Genomic DNA, 12,840 nt, shown 5'->3' with positions numbered 1-12,840 from the left:
GTACTGTGGGGATAGGACAAGTGCACCATCTACTCAGATTAGCATCTTGAAGGCAAATCATCCAGGAGGGTCAGAGTGTAGGAGGAGCAATAAATGGCTCCTGGATTAATGGATAATGGAGGAACATTAATACAATTTGGAAGAAAGGGATCCTGATTAGGAGGTTAGGTCCACACATGTATTCTGAGTATTGTAACCTTTTGTGTTGGGGACACAGTCCCTGTTAAATAAGAAGACATGAAAATGGGTGTCAGCAGAGGGTAGTGAGTTTTCTGGTGGATCCACTCGAAGTGTCACGGTGATTTCCCCAGCTTGAGGCACAAGGACTGGGAGTCAGTGTACATTAAGAAAGGCTTCCTGGAAAAGCAATGTTTGAACAGAACCTTCAAGGCTGATTTCAGTCAAGCAAATGGGACATAAAGTTGGTGACATTCAGATGGAGGGATCACAGAAGCAAAGATATAGGGGCTTAGAGTTGCACAGTGAGTACAAAAAAGGACTATGCTTGAGTGGATGCTGATGCTGGGCTGTCTGTTAGGAATCTGCCACAGAGAGGTTGACATAATCATAGAAAACCCAATGGGGGTAAATATATAGAAAGGGACAGAGACTCAGGATTCATCTTCATGTGCAACCAGCCTTTCTTGGATTAAGATGGTCTATTTCTTATTTGAAAACCCATGGTCAACGTTTAAGCGCTTGTCCTCATGTGCCTTGAAGCTGTGGTCTTACATTAGGATGTGTTAGTTTTTTCATAACTATGACAGAATGTCTAACATGAACAACATGAAAAGTAGAATGATTAATTTAGTTCATAACTTTTCAATCTTGGTGAGGAGGAAGTGTGGAGCAGCTCACATTACAGGAGACAGGACACTGGGAAGATACTGGGGACCAAATGAACTCTTCAAAAGGCACCCAGTGACTTATTTGCTTCAGCTGGGCGCCACCTCTAGAAGTTCCCCAACCTCCAGAGAGTGCTGGCAACTGGGAAGCAATGTTGAACATATGAGCCTATAGGGATCATTTCTTATTCAAAGCAGAGCCTAGGGCTACAGGTCCACTTCCTTATTTACCCATAGTGACACATACCTGGATTCCATGTCATGGTAGCATGTCTGACTAGGGCTGTGTACCAGATGCCAGCTTAGTTAATCCACCAAAGGCTAAACAATATTTTAAAATTCTTTCCCTTGGACCAAGTAGATTAAATTTCCAGCCACATTAAAGCAACAGAGCCCTGACACCCAAGCTTAGGGTCCATATCAGGTGGATGTGACTTCTAATTCAGTCATGGTTTCAGAGCCCAGTAGAATCACAAACACCATTGATTCAGAATCATGGAACAAAAGGGTGTATATCCCTTATATCCCAAGCATATATCTTTAGATCTAGCATTACTAACTATATGATTTTTATCTCTCCTTAACTTGGATTAACAGTTTTAGATCACAGAAATAAGTTGCCAGGAATGGTGGCTCTTCTAACTTTGGCACAATTATCTCATGAATATTATTTATAAAAAGGAATAGTCCTCCAAGAGAATGAAATCTAAAAACTCAACCCTAGTTCTTCACACAGTACTTTTCTGTATACTTCCACTGAAATGATGGAAGACTGATTTGCATGCTAATTAAGTCACCCTGCAGCTAAGAATATGTTGTCAGATCCCATAACAGCATGTTTTGATTTTAGTCCTTTCTGACCATCTCCTTGCCATATATTTCCCAGGGTAGTACTTATTAAACTAATTTAGTATTAAATATTGCATACAGTGAGCTTTATAAAAGTTGCCTGTAGTTACAGTTCTCAGAACTTCAGTGCTGAACATGTGCTTATTCGTGCTGGCTGAGCTCTGCCAAGTCAACACTACATGACTTTGTAGTGCTTATGGAGTGTTTGAACCTGGGTTCCTTTCTATACAAGGCAAAGGGCTCAGAGGAGGTTACTTCTCGTGCTTCCCAGCACTGGAATGGTGCTGCCATCCATCACTTCAATAGAGAAAGCATCTTGGGCATCTTTCTTTTCTATTTCCAATGTTTTCAAACAGCACTACCTTTTCTTACTCAACTAATTCTTGCTTCTCATCACGGTCTGTCATTCTGCTATTTTTACTGATGATTGCTAGTCTATTCATTTATTGAGTAGTTACCTGGGCAAGAAATACTGCTCAACATTTTCTTACATTTATCCATTAAAATTTCATAATAAGTACTCTTTCGCTTCTATTTTATTGATGAGGAAACTAAGTTATGAGCATACTTTGCTAGTTAGTCTTGGAGAGAAATTCAAACCCATCTTTCTAGTAATTACAATGCCCCCATACTAACAATCAAAAAATATCATCAAAGTATTAAGGACTAGCAGTCCAAGTTCCATATCCCACCTCCCAGTAGTTCATAACCCTTGAAAACCAGGAGTCTGTCTCAGACTTAGGGGACTACCTGTTCTCCTGAGTGCTGTATATGTTCCCGAGTGTGTCTCCAAATACTATACTCTTCTCAGAGTTCTCCTTCACCCCGACAACTTCCACCATGCTCTCTGGTCACTTATACTCTGTTAGTAGTAACAGACTCCTCATCTTCAACCACATGCAGAGCTCTAATGTCTCTTAATTTGGTATTCTGTAACCCCAGACAGGTAAACATTGGGGTCACCCATCTGCTATTCACTGGTATACTTACTAAATACTCTTAAGTATGGCCGTCTCCAGATCATTACGTTTCTGATGCACGAATTCACAGGTATCTACTGTAAACTTCCTCAGTTTGATAATACCTTGGTCCTAACATCCCTGGGCAATTGAGATCATCCCGCAACTATTGAACCCCTTGACCAATAGGCTGTTTGATAGGAAAACCATGAGGGCTCTGCTTCCTCTTACCTGGCTCTACTTACCCCTGGGTCATCTCCCCGTCACTCTCTCTCCTCTCCTACATAGGAGAAAGATTGGCAGAGTGAGGCTCTGCACGGGGTCTGGAACTCCTCATCTTCAGTGACTTTAGGACTCCTCAGCTCTGTGCCCTTCATCTTCTGGTGTCTGAGCTCACTCTGTGTATCTGTCTTCATCTCGAAGACTTTCCTCCTCTCTCCTTCTCTCTTCTTTCTAAAACACAGCATTTCCTTCCCCTCTAACTTTCATAAAGATAAATCACACTTAACTTGTAAAACAGACATTTCCTTTGTTATTTAATACAATATATCAAATCTAGGATCTGACTTGGTTCTGAGATATTTAACAACTATTTTTCTTACCTCTAAGTAGTATCTTAGACATTTTATTTTGTTGTGGATGATGTCATTTCCTAAGCTGTGCACATGCAAGAGTGAATTGGGCCCAGAGTGTTCCCTCAGGGTAAGTGGTCTAATTTTTAAAATTCAAACAGAGTAGGGAATGTAGAGCACAGTAGGCCTAGGCAGGACTTGTATGTGTTCTACTCCCGTGGGAAGGTACAGACAGCTGAAGATGTAGAAGTGGCACATTTGAGGAATTAGGGCATAAAAATATTATTTATCTGACTTTTGTCCTAGTTCTTAAGTGATATGAAGCATTGCCTGATGATATCTATTGGCTTTGGAAAACACTTTAAATAAATGACTACCTCCTAATACTTTAACAGTGATACATATTATCTTTAGAAAGCATAGGCAAGGCAAAGAAAAACACCAATCAGAGTTCACTATTTAAATTTTGAAAATATTGGTTTTTTTATTTTTAATTATGAGTATATGTGGTGGTGGGAGGGAAGCAGGTATTCACTTAAGTGCAGTGCCCAAGGAGGCCAGAAGAGGGCACTGAATTCCCGGGAGCTGGAATTAGAGGGGTTGCCCACTGTCTGATGAGGGTTCTGGGAACCCAACTCAGTTCCTCTACTATAGCAACACACTTTCCATCTCTCCACCCCCCACATTTTGATATGTTACCCCTGACTCCGAGTAAATTTTTGTTTCTTTCCCTTTCTTCTTTTTTCTTTATTTTTGTTTGTGCTTTGGTTTTGAGACAGGGAGGACCTTGCTATGTTAGAAGCTGGCCTCTAACTCACCATCCTCCTGCTCTCCCTCCTCAGTGCTGTGTTACTGGTGTGGGCCACCACACTCAGACATTGTATCTGTTTCTTAATGTACATTTTCATGACTTCTATTAAGTTTGAGCTCACAAATCATGTCTGTTATCAATTTGCATAAGTTCTGTAGTTAAACACTCACACATACCCTTGGTTTACTATTGAAAATTTTTTTTAATTAAGTCAAGATTTTAGTGGAAATCAGAGTGTCCATATGATTTTGGAACTTTTTAATTCATTATGTCCTTCTTTCCTGTGAACATGTGACCTTCCATGGCATAATTTTCAATATCTATGTAGCAGTACATATTTCCACCTCGTGTTTAAAGAATTTGGCTGCTTTATTTAGCTGTTTCATAAGTAAGGCCACCAATGACAATCTAGCTACAAGTTCAGCCCATTTATAATAGAAGCAAACCAAACCAAAGACACATGGGAAATAAGAGATTTGGAAATTTTAAGTCAATACACTTGAGGATGGGTTATTACACCACTAAAGTTTATTAATGTGGCTCGTGGTCCTCAAGTCAGTTCTATTGCTCTGACCATGGGGTGTCCTCGGGCTGGGGAAACCTACATGAGACTGCCAAGGAGAGGAGTGTGCATGTTTGCATATTTCTATTTCACAGTCTGTCCCAGCCACTGTTCGTTTGCTATGACGAAAACACCATGACCCAGGCAACTTACAAAAGCAATCATTTAATCGGGGGCTCATTGCTGCAGAGGGTTAGAATCCATGGCCATCATGGTGGGAAGCATGGCTTCAGGCAGGCAGGCATGACATGGGAGCAGTGACTGAGAGGTAAGATCTGATCTACAAACACAAGGCAGAGAGTGGTAGCTGGGAATGGCGTGGGGTTTTTAAAACCGCGAAGCCCACCCCAGTGACATAGCTCCAAGGCCATACCTCTGATCCTTTCCAGTTCCTCCAGGGGCTGGCTGAGTGTCCAAACATGGGAGCCCATGGGAGCCATTCTCTTTCATCACAGAATTATTCCCACATGTCCCCAGGTCCCTCTGCACTGTCTACACACACACACCCTCTGTCTTTGACGCGATGCTGCCACCTTTAAAACCAGCTGGGGTCTGATGGATGTGAACTGGTGGGTTTCACTGCATTCTCCTGACATCAGTTAGCTTGCGCATCTTTTTACATGCTCGCATGTTATTCGGATTTTTCTCCTCTAGGTAATCAACTCTTCCCAGAAATTCCACGTTTCCCAGAACCTCTTTGTATCCTCTTCCCAGTTTTAAGTTGTTGGTCTGTTCCTTAGTAACTCATGAGAACTCTGCATAGTGAGTCTATTGTCCCTCTGTCTGCAATGTTGCAAGCAAAGTATGTCTGTTAATACAGTCCTTAGTACAAATATCCTTAAATTTTCCACTAAGAGATCTGTTTTCTTGGCTAGGGAAACGGCTGTTGGTTACTGTGAGTGTTGCTCAGAGGGAAAGTTCTTGGTCTTTGGTGTGAAGAGTTGAGTTCTATTGGGAGCCTGTGCTTAGAAACTGGATATAACTGTGCACACTTGCTCAGGGGTATCCAGGCTGGGACAAGGGGATCCTTAGGACTCTCAGGCCAGTCAGCCTAACCTACTTGGTGAGTTTACAGCCAGTGAGAGACTCTGACAAAGAACAAGGAATGACACCCGAGGTTGTCCTCTGGCCTACATACACTCCCACAGGAATGCATGTGCATGCATGCACGCACAGAGGAATGGGTTTTCTTCACTTTCAAATGCTGCAAGAAAGCAAGTAACCAGAGAATTATGGAGAGAGAACAAACTGTATTTTATATAATCAAACCGAGAACTGGCAACAAACCTTGTCTGTTTAGAAAAAGTGAACACTGCAGTTGCTATGTCAGCGGAGCAGCACTTGTGACAGCCATGCAGGGTACCCCATGTGAATCATCCTATGTTTTCCCAGCATGCTAAGTGTGGAGGGAATCTTGCATCTCATCAATCCATATTTCACAAGGGGACTCAGACCAGATCAAGGGATTTTCTCATTTAAGAAGAGAGGAGAAGTAGAATGATACAACTCAAGACCATTTTGAGTTGAGCGGAGATGTAAACTGGTCCATTTTGGGAGAAGCTTCCTGGCTGGCTCCCAGTCCTTTTCTGAGACTCTCTCCAAACAACATCAGAGGCATAGCAATTCTGCAAACAAGATAGTTCATGGAACTAAAAGGAGAGCTTAAGTCACTCAGTTCTATCACCCCAAACACAGCATCTGAGGGTTAGTCCATTATTAGAACAATGTGTGTTGTGTCCCTTGCTGCATTTATTTACATTTGAATGGGAATATATTAGAGTTTTAAAAATTTTATGTGGCACCAGGCTAAGGTCTAAAACACAACAGGAAAATAAAAAAGTAAAAATATCTACATAGTTTTAGTACCAAACTTCAAAAGGACAAAATATGATTATCCTACCAAATTTTTATTATTGATATTATAATTTTTATAAAAAGTTCCAGAAAACCATGTAACTGAAAATCCATACATATAGATTGCTTTTACTATGGCTAAAAATAAAATTGGATTTTATTCATGCTTGTAATTCTGAGTCCTCAGCGGCCAACCAGTGACTGATCTAACTTGAGACCCATGCCACAATTGAAAAGCCACTTCTGATACTATGCGGAGGGCCAGGGACCAGAGGCTGGATGTCCTGGAGACCTAGGATAGAACCAAACATGACTGGGCAAAAAGAAAAGAAAGGAATAAAGGAAGGGAGGAAAGAAAGAAAGAAGTGGAAAGGGAAGGAAAGAAAAGAATTCAATAAAATAATTCCTAGTGATACTTTGCTGATACTCATAAACCGGAGCCTACCGTACCTGTCATGAGAGAGGGTTCCTCCTGCACCCAATAGGAGCAGAAACAGAGAACCATAGCCAAACTTTAGGCAGAGCTCAGGGAATCCTGTGGCAGGGGAGGAAGGATTGTAGGAACCAGAGGTGTCAAGGACACCACAAGAACACAGCCCACAGAGTCAACTAACCAGGGCTCATAGGGGCTCACAGAGACTGAACTGACAATCAGGGAGCTTGTCTGAGTCTGAGCTAGGTCCTCTGCATTTATGTTATGCGTTGGTGTTTTTGTAAGACTCCTAATGGTAGGCCATCTCTGACTTTTTTTTGCTTGCTTTGGGGACCATTTTCCTCCTCCTGGGTTGCCTTGTCCAGCCCATATGAAGGGGTGCACCTATCTTATTGTCACTCGTTGTGCCATGTTTGGTTGATATCCTTGGGAGGCCTGTTGTTTCAGGAAGAGAAACAGAGGAAGAGTAGATCTGGGGGAGGGGACCGGAAGGAGAGGAGCAAGGGTAAACTGAGGTCAGGACGTAATTGGGGGAAGAAAAGAAAGCTTCCGAGTCCTCAAAGGTTTGATTCAGAGTTAATTACGATACAACTTTTTCTCAATTTGGAAAATGGAAACTCAAACTTGGCCTAAAAGTTTCCCAAGAAAAACTAGTTGGTGGTAACTTCTCACCTGGTATTCCATAAAAGACTCCTTCCACTTCCTCAGCTAGTAAATGATACTAAAAGAGTACTTAAATATCTGCAGATTGAGTAGAATTCTGTCATACAGCTGTGGTTTGGACTTGGGTCAAGGTGTGTAAGAAAGTGCTTAGTGGCCACAGAAGTGCTGACGGCTGCTGTCAGCATTACAGTCTTCCAATACTGGAGCAATACTATTGGGACAGACAAGTTCAGAAAAATTATCTTACTAATCAACCAGCCAATTAATTTCGCTTTTAACTGATTTGAAAACACCTGGACAACTGAGTCTCACTGGATCCTACTTTTCAGCAAGTTCTATGCTCCCCCATACTGAGTGGGGGTTGAGGAATCTCGACTGCTGTCTCAGTGATGGCCAGGTTTAAGATGTCTTCACAGGTTGCTTTCTGTGATGGGTGAGCCAAACTCTGTTACTGGTGGGGAATCTTGACTGTTATGTTTGTCTCTTGGTAAACGTTGGAAACAGACAGACTGCAGTCTTAAGCTTCAGATAAAGCTTTCTGGTCAAGCCAGGGGAACTTCTCTGTTTCACAAAATGTTGAAATAATGTCAGACAAATGAAAATCTTAACTTGAATGAAATCATATATGATCTACACTGGCATCCAAATCTATGGCTCACAAAATGGATGCAAACCGAGTTTTGTAATCTGTTGCTTTTCTGGAAGGTTGAAGGTCTTACTGTAGAAGAACTACCTGAACTTGGGTCACAAAAGGACACATCCTGGGCTAGAGCACAGAAATGAGGTCAGACCTGTATAATGTGGTTGCATTTTCAAAGGCAGTAAGTGTGGACTTTCTTTGTACATGGTCAGATTTCACCATCAGTGAGACTAAGTACCTCTAGTCACTATTTAACCTGAATCATGCTATAAGAATTCAAATAAAAGAAATGTGAAATACATACTGTTATTAGTAAAATACTAGGCATTTCATATGAACCTGGTTTAGATTTTGCTTACATTTTTCTAAGTACCACAGCTGGATTATATTTCTTTAAAACATCACATCACACTCTGAAAATGCTTAAAAATATACATTTAATGAACAACTTTTACATTATTTTATTAATGCTCAAACACAAGATAACATTTTAACATGATACATTGGAGTATGTGAGTATGTAATGTTTCTAGTTAGGAGAGAAATAATGTGTTAAATAGTATAAAATTATAATATTTTATGTAATGAATAACTTAAATCATAACTTCTTAGAATAGAAACCTAAAATAAATGAATTGATGAGTCTTTGAAATTTTTTCATTTATTTATTTTGTGTGAGAGAGTATAGATATGCCAAAGCACATTCATATGGAGGTTAGCAGTGAACTTGTAGGAGTTAGCTTTCTTTCCATGGGGATTTAGAGATAGAGCTAATGTGGTCAGGCTTGGTACCAAGTGCTTCTACTCCATTTTCTTGGATATAAAACATTCCATTTAGACAGACATTCCTAAAAAACACAGCATGTTCTAAGGCAGTGGTTCTTAACCCTCCTAATGCTGTGATCCTTTAATACAGTTCGTGTTGTGGTGACCCACACTCATAAAATTATTTTCATTGCTCTTTCATAATTGTAATTTGCTACTGTTATGAATCATAATGCAATGCAAATATCTGTGCTTTCTGATCGCCTTAGGTAACCCATGTGAAAGGATCATTCAAAGACACATAGGTTGAGAACTGCTCTGTTAAGGGAAGGTAAAACATTTTATCCTGCTAGGAAGTTCATAAAGAGAGTAAATATTCTAAACTGGCATGAAATGTTCCACCCTGTGGTGAAGCTCCTTAATCTCAAGAAGTAAACAATTCAGAACCTTCAGGAAGTTCCTGAATCTTACTAGATTTACTAGTTTCCTCCCCTCCAGGCATATATAAACAGTTAAGGACAGCTAAGAAACACTCTTAGACAGACAGAACTGCCTGAGAGACCTGCCAAACTACTTGGAAGGGACATTTTATAATCTATTGAACTGCCTGTAGTGAGCTCTCGGTTCCCAGCTTTCATCAGCTGTCACCCATGCTGAAGTGGATTTAGGTGATGCAGTTGACTTTCAACCATTTCTGCTTCTGTAAGTAACTCCATATTCTTATAGGTAACTGTAATAAAACTCATTGCTTCATCAAGTTGGACTCTGATGGTATCCCTACTCTGCTCTGTTGTCAGTTCCCTCTCTGGGGTGAGTAGTTATTTTTTCAAGTCTTCACGTAGCACTGGGTGATCTTGTTGACCCCATAAGTCTTAATTTATTTTGAAAATTGGTATGAATTCCTTTCTTATCTGTTCTTATTTGCCTCAAGAATTTATAAACTGGCTACATCATCATTAGATGTGAAGCATCTCTGTACACAAATGTCTCACCACATCTACCTTTTAGAAGCTCCTGCTATTGTTGCTGCCTCAAATCTTCTCAATGCAGCTTCAATCAAATGACAAGAGTCACTATTGTCTACTGAAGTAACACTCCTAGATGAATTCATTACTCTCAGGTTGTTCTGTGCTCCAACCTTGAGTAATTAACAAAACCTCTCTGCTTTAATTGCTGATCCTTCCCTTGATGGCAGTCTATGACATTTTTAATTAATTGCTTCAGCAGTCTCATTTCCATCCACACAGAGGTCTTATATTTCCTTCACTATTTCCTTTTTGATTTATTAACTACTCTGTTACAATAGACATAAGTCTAATCCCTTCAGGTAGTGAAGAAATACTGAATGAACTCAAAAGCATGCCTTAGATCTACACAAAGTAAATAATCTCTTTCTGTAAAAAGTGTCAATGTGCATGAGGCTGCCGGGAAGGAGAACATTTAAAGAAAAGATGGGGTTGTGAGATGGTTCAGTGGTTAGGAACATCTGTTGCTCTGCAGAGGACTGGGGTCCACTTCCAGGTACAAGTGTCAGGTGCCTCAGATTTACCTGTTACTCCTTTTTCAGGGGATCTGACTTCCTCTTTTGGCTTCTGTGGGCATATAGCACGTGTGCACACACAGACACACAGACACACACACACACACACACATACACACACACACCTTGAAGGAAAATTCAAAACAATTTTTTTTTGAGAAAGTAGAAACAGGTGCTGGGGATGTAGGTCAGCTGGATGAGTGCTGGATTGGATAGATGCTGGGTTGGATGAGTGCTGGGTTGGATGGAGGCTGGGTTGAGTAAGTGCTGGGTTGGGTGTGTGCTAGGTTGGTTGAGTTGTATGAGTGCTAGATTGGGTGAGTGCTGGGTGGGGGGAATGCTAGGTTGTATGAGTGCTGGGTTAAATGAGTGCTGGGTTGGATGAGTGCTGGGTTGGATGGAGGCTGGGTAGTGTGAGTGCTGGGTTTTGTGAGTGTTGGATTGGGTGAGTGCTGGGTTGGGTGATTGCTGGGTTGAATGGAGGCTGGGTTGGTTGGAGGCTGGGTTGGGTAAGTGCTGGGTTGTGTGAGTGCTGGGTTGTGTGAGTGCTGGGTTGTGTGAGTGCTGGGTTGGATGGAGGCTGGGTTGGGTGAATGCTGGGTTGGATGGATGGTGGGTTGTGTGAGTGCTGGGTTGGGTGAGTGCTGGGTTGGTGAGTGCTGGGTTGGTTGGAGGCTGGGTTGGGTGAGTGCTGGGTTGTATGAGTGCTGGGTTGGATGGATGGTGGGTAGTGTGAGTGCTGGGTTGGGTGAGTGCTGGGTTGGGTGAGTGCTGGGTTGGTTGGAGGCTGGGTTGGGCGTGCTGGATTGGATGGATGGTGGGTAGTGTGAGTGCTGGATTGGGTGAGTGCTGGGTTGGATGGATGGTGGGTAGTGTGAGTGCTGGGTTAGGTGAGTGCTAGGTTGGATGGATGGTGGATAGTGTGAGTGCTGGGTTGGGTGAGTGCTGGGTTGGATGGATGGTGGGTAGTGTGAGTGCTCTGTTATGTGAATGCTGGGTTGTGTGAGTGCTGGGTTGTGTGAGTGCTGGGTTGTGTGAGTGCTGGGTTGTGTGAGTGCTGGGTTGTGTGAGTGCTGGGTTGGATGGTTGGCTCTGTGTAAACTGCAAGTGGAAGTGTAGCCTTTACTAAAAAGAGGAAACAAGTGCTCAAATCACACACAGAAGTGTCTCTTTTCTTGCTTTTCTTTTGCTTTTTATCCAATGAACTCAAACAGTTAATTTTCACAGTGAGATGTTTTGGTTGATTTGTTTGCTTGCCTCAGACTCATCAGACAATGGCCACAGTTTAATCTTATTGTATCATGTGCTAACACATCACTAATAGGCAAATTCTTTCCTTAATCATCATTATCTCCAGTTAGTCAAGGGACAGTTTTAAAGTAATTATTTCTGGCTACTGTTGTTTGACTTTTTTATATTATAGCCACGTCTTAACTTTATTGTTGACCACAAGAATGGGGTTGGTATACATTTCTTTATGGATTAATTTACTAGACTGCTAGAGAGAGTGAGTTCTCTGGTCACATTTATGAGTTTGAACCCTTCAGTGTTTGGTTCTGTCTTATTACATGTCCACATGAGACACCCGGCTTCCTTATTTTCTCCAACTCATTAACTAACGGAGACTGTGTCTATGTCCTCTCTTCTTATGTATAAGATTACATCCAGCATTCTTTCAGAAAGAATGTGGTACAGGCTTACAAATCAGAATGAAAACGAAGATGAGAAACAGGAAGTCAGTGAGAAGGATCAGGGACTATGAGTGGTGCTCTGCTGGGCTCTTATGCTGGGTTCAGATCCTGTATTCTAAAATAAACAGAAACATACTAGATCTTATCATTTGTGAACCTAGAAAATTATGTCTTTCCCTGCTTAGAACTTTCTGGTGGTTTGCTATCATATTTTGATATGACCAAGTTCTTATGACTAAGTCTTATGACCAATGCGGTGTTTGACATTGTAGCTACCATATACCCATCTATACATTCCAGTCAACTCAAATAATACTAAAACTTCGTTTTTATTATTTGGCATGAAGTGGTAAACGATGCTCCAGTCTCCCTGACATGATGGTACACATGTGCTGAAGTGTCTGTCACACTGTGCCCCACAGATAGACACAACTAGCCTGCAAGAGTTTAAATAAGACATATTTGTAGGGCCTCTATTCCTCCACCACTTCAGCTGTCTGTCAGGTGCTCAGTGCCTCACGAGGTCAGGACAATGATACAGTACAGAAGACGGGGCATTTTCACAGCGGCAGGAAGCATGAGTGAGACTGCCGACCCAGGAGTTGCTGCACAGGCCCGCTCTTAGGCCTCACACTTTCCCCTCCTCACCTGGTTCT

At 41.6% G+C, this 12,840-nt stretch overlaps 1 protein-coding gene across 3 annotated transcripts in view; it reads right to left on the bottom strand.

Annotated features, from left to right (window-relative positions):
• Pex5l (peroxisomal biogenesis factor 5 like) overlaps window positions 1–12,840 on the bottom strand; it is a 294,882-nt gene that overhangs the window by 255,599 nt on the left and 26,443 nt on the right. The gene's annotated exons all lie outside the window — the stretch shown is intronic.

Source organism: Rattus rattus, chromosome 3, assembly GCF_011064425.1.
Source record: "Rattus rattus isolate New Zealand chromosome 3, Rrattus_CSIRO_v1, whole genome shotgun sequence".
In the NCBI taxonomy this organism is placed as follows: Eukaryota; Metazoa; Chordata; class Mammalia; order Rodentia; family Muridae; genus Rattus; species Rattus rattus.
Note: the sequence above shows the minus strand (reverse complement) of the source record. Positions and strands in the feature narration are given on the sequence as shown.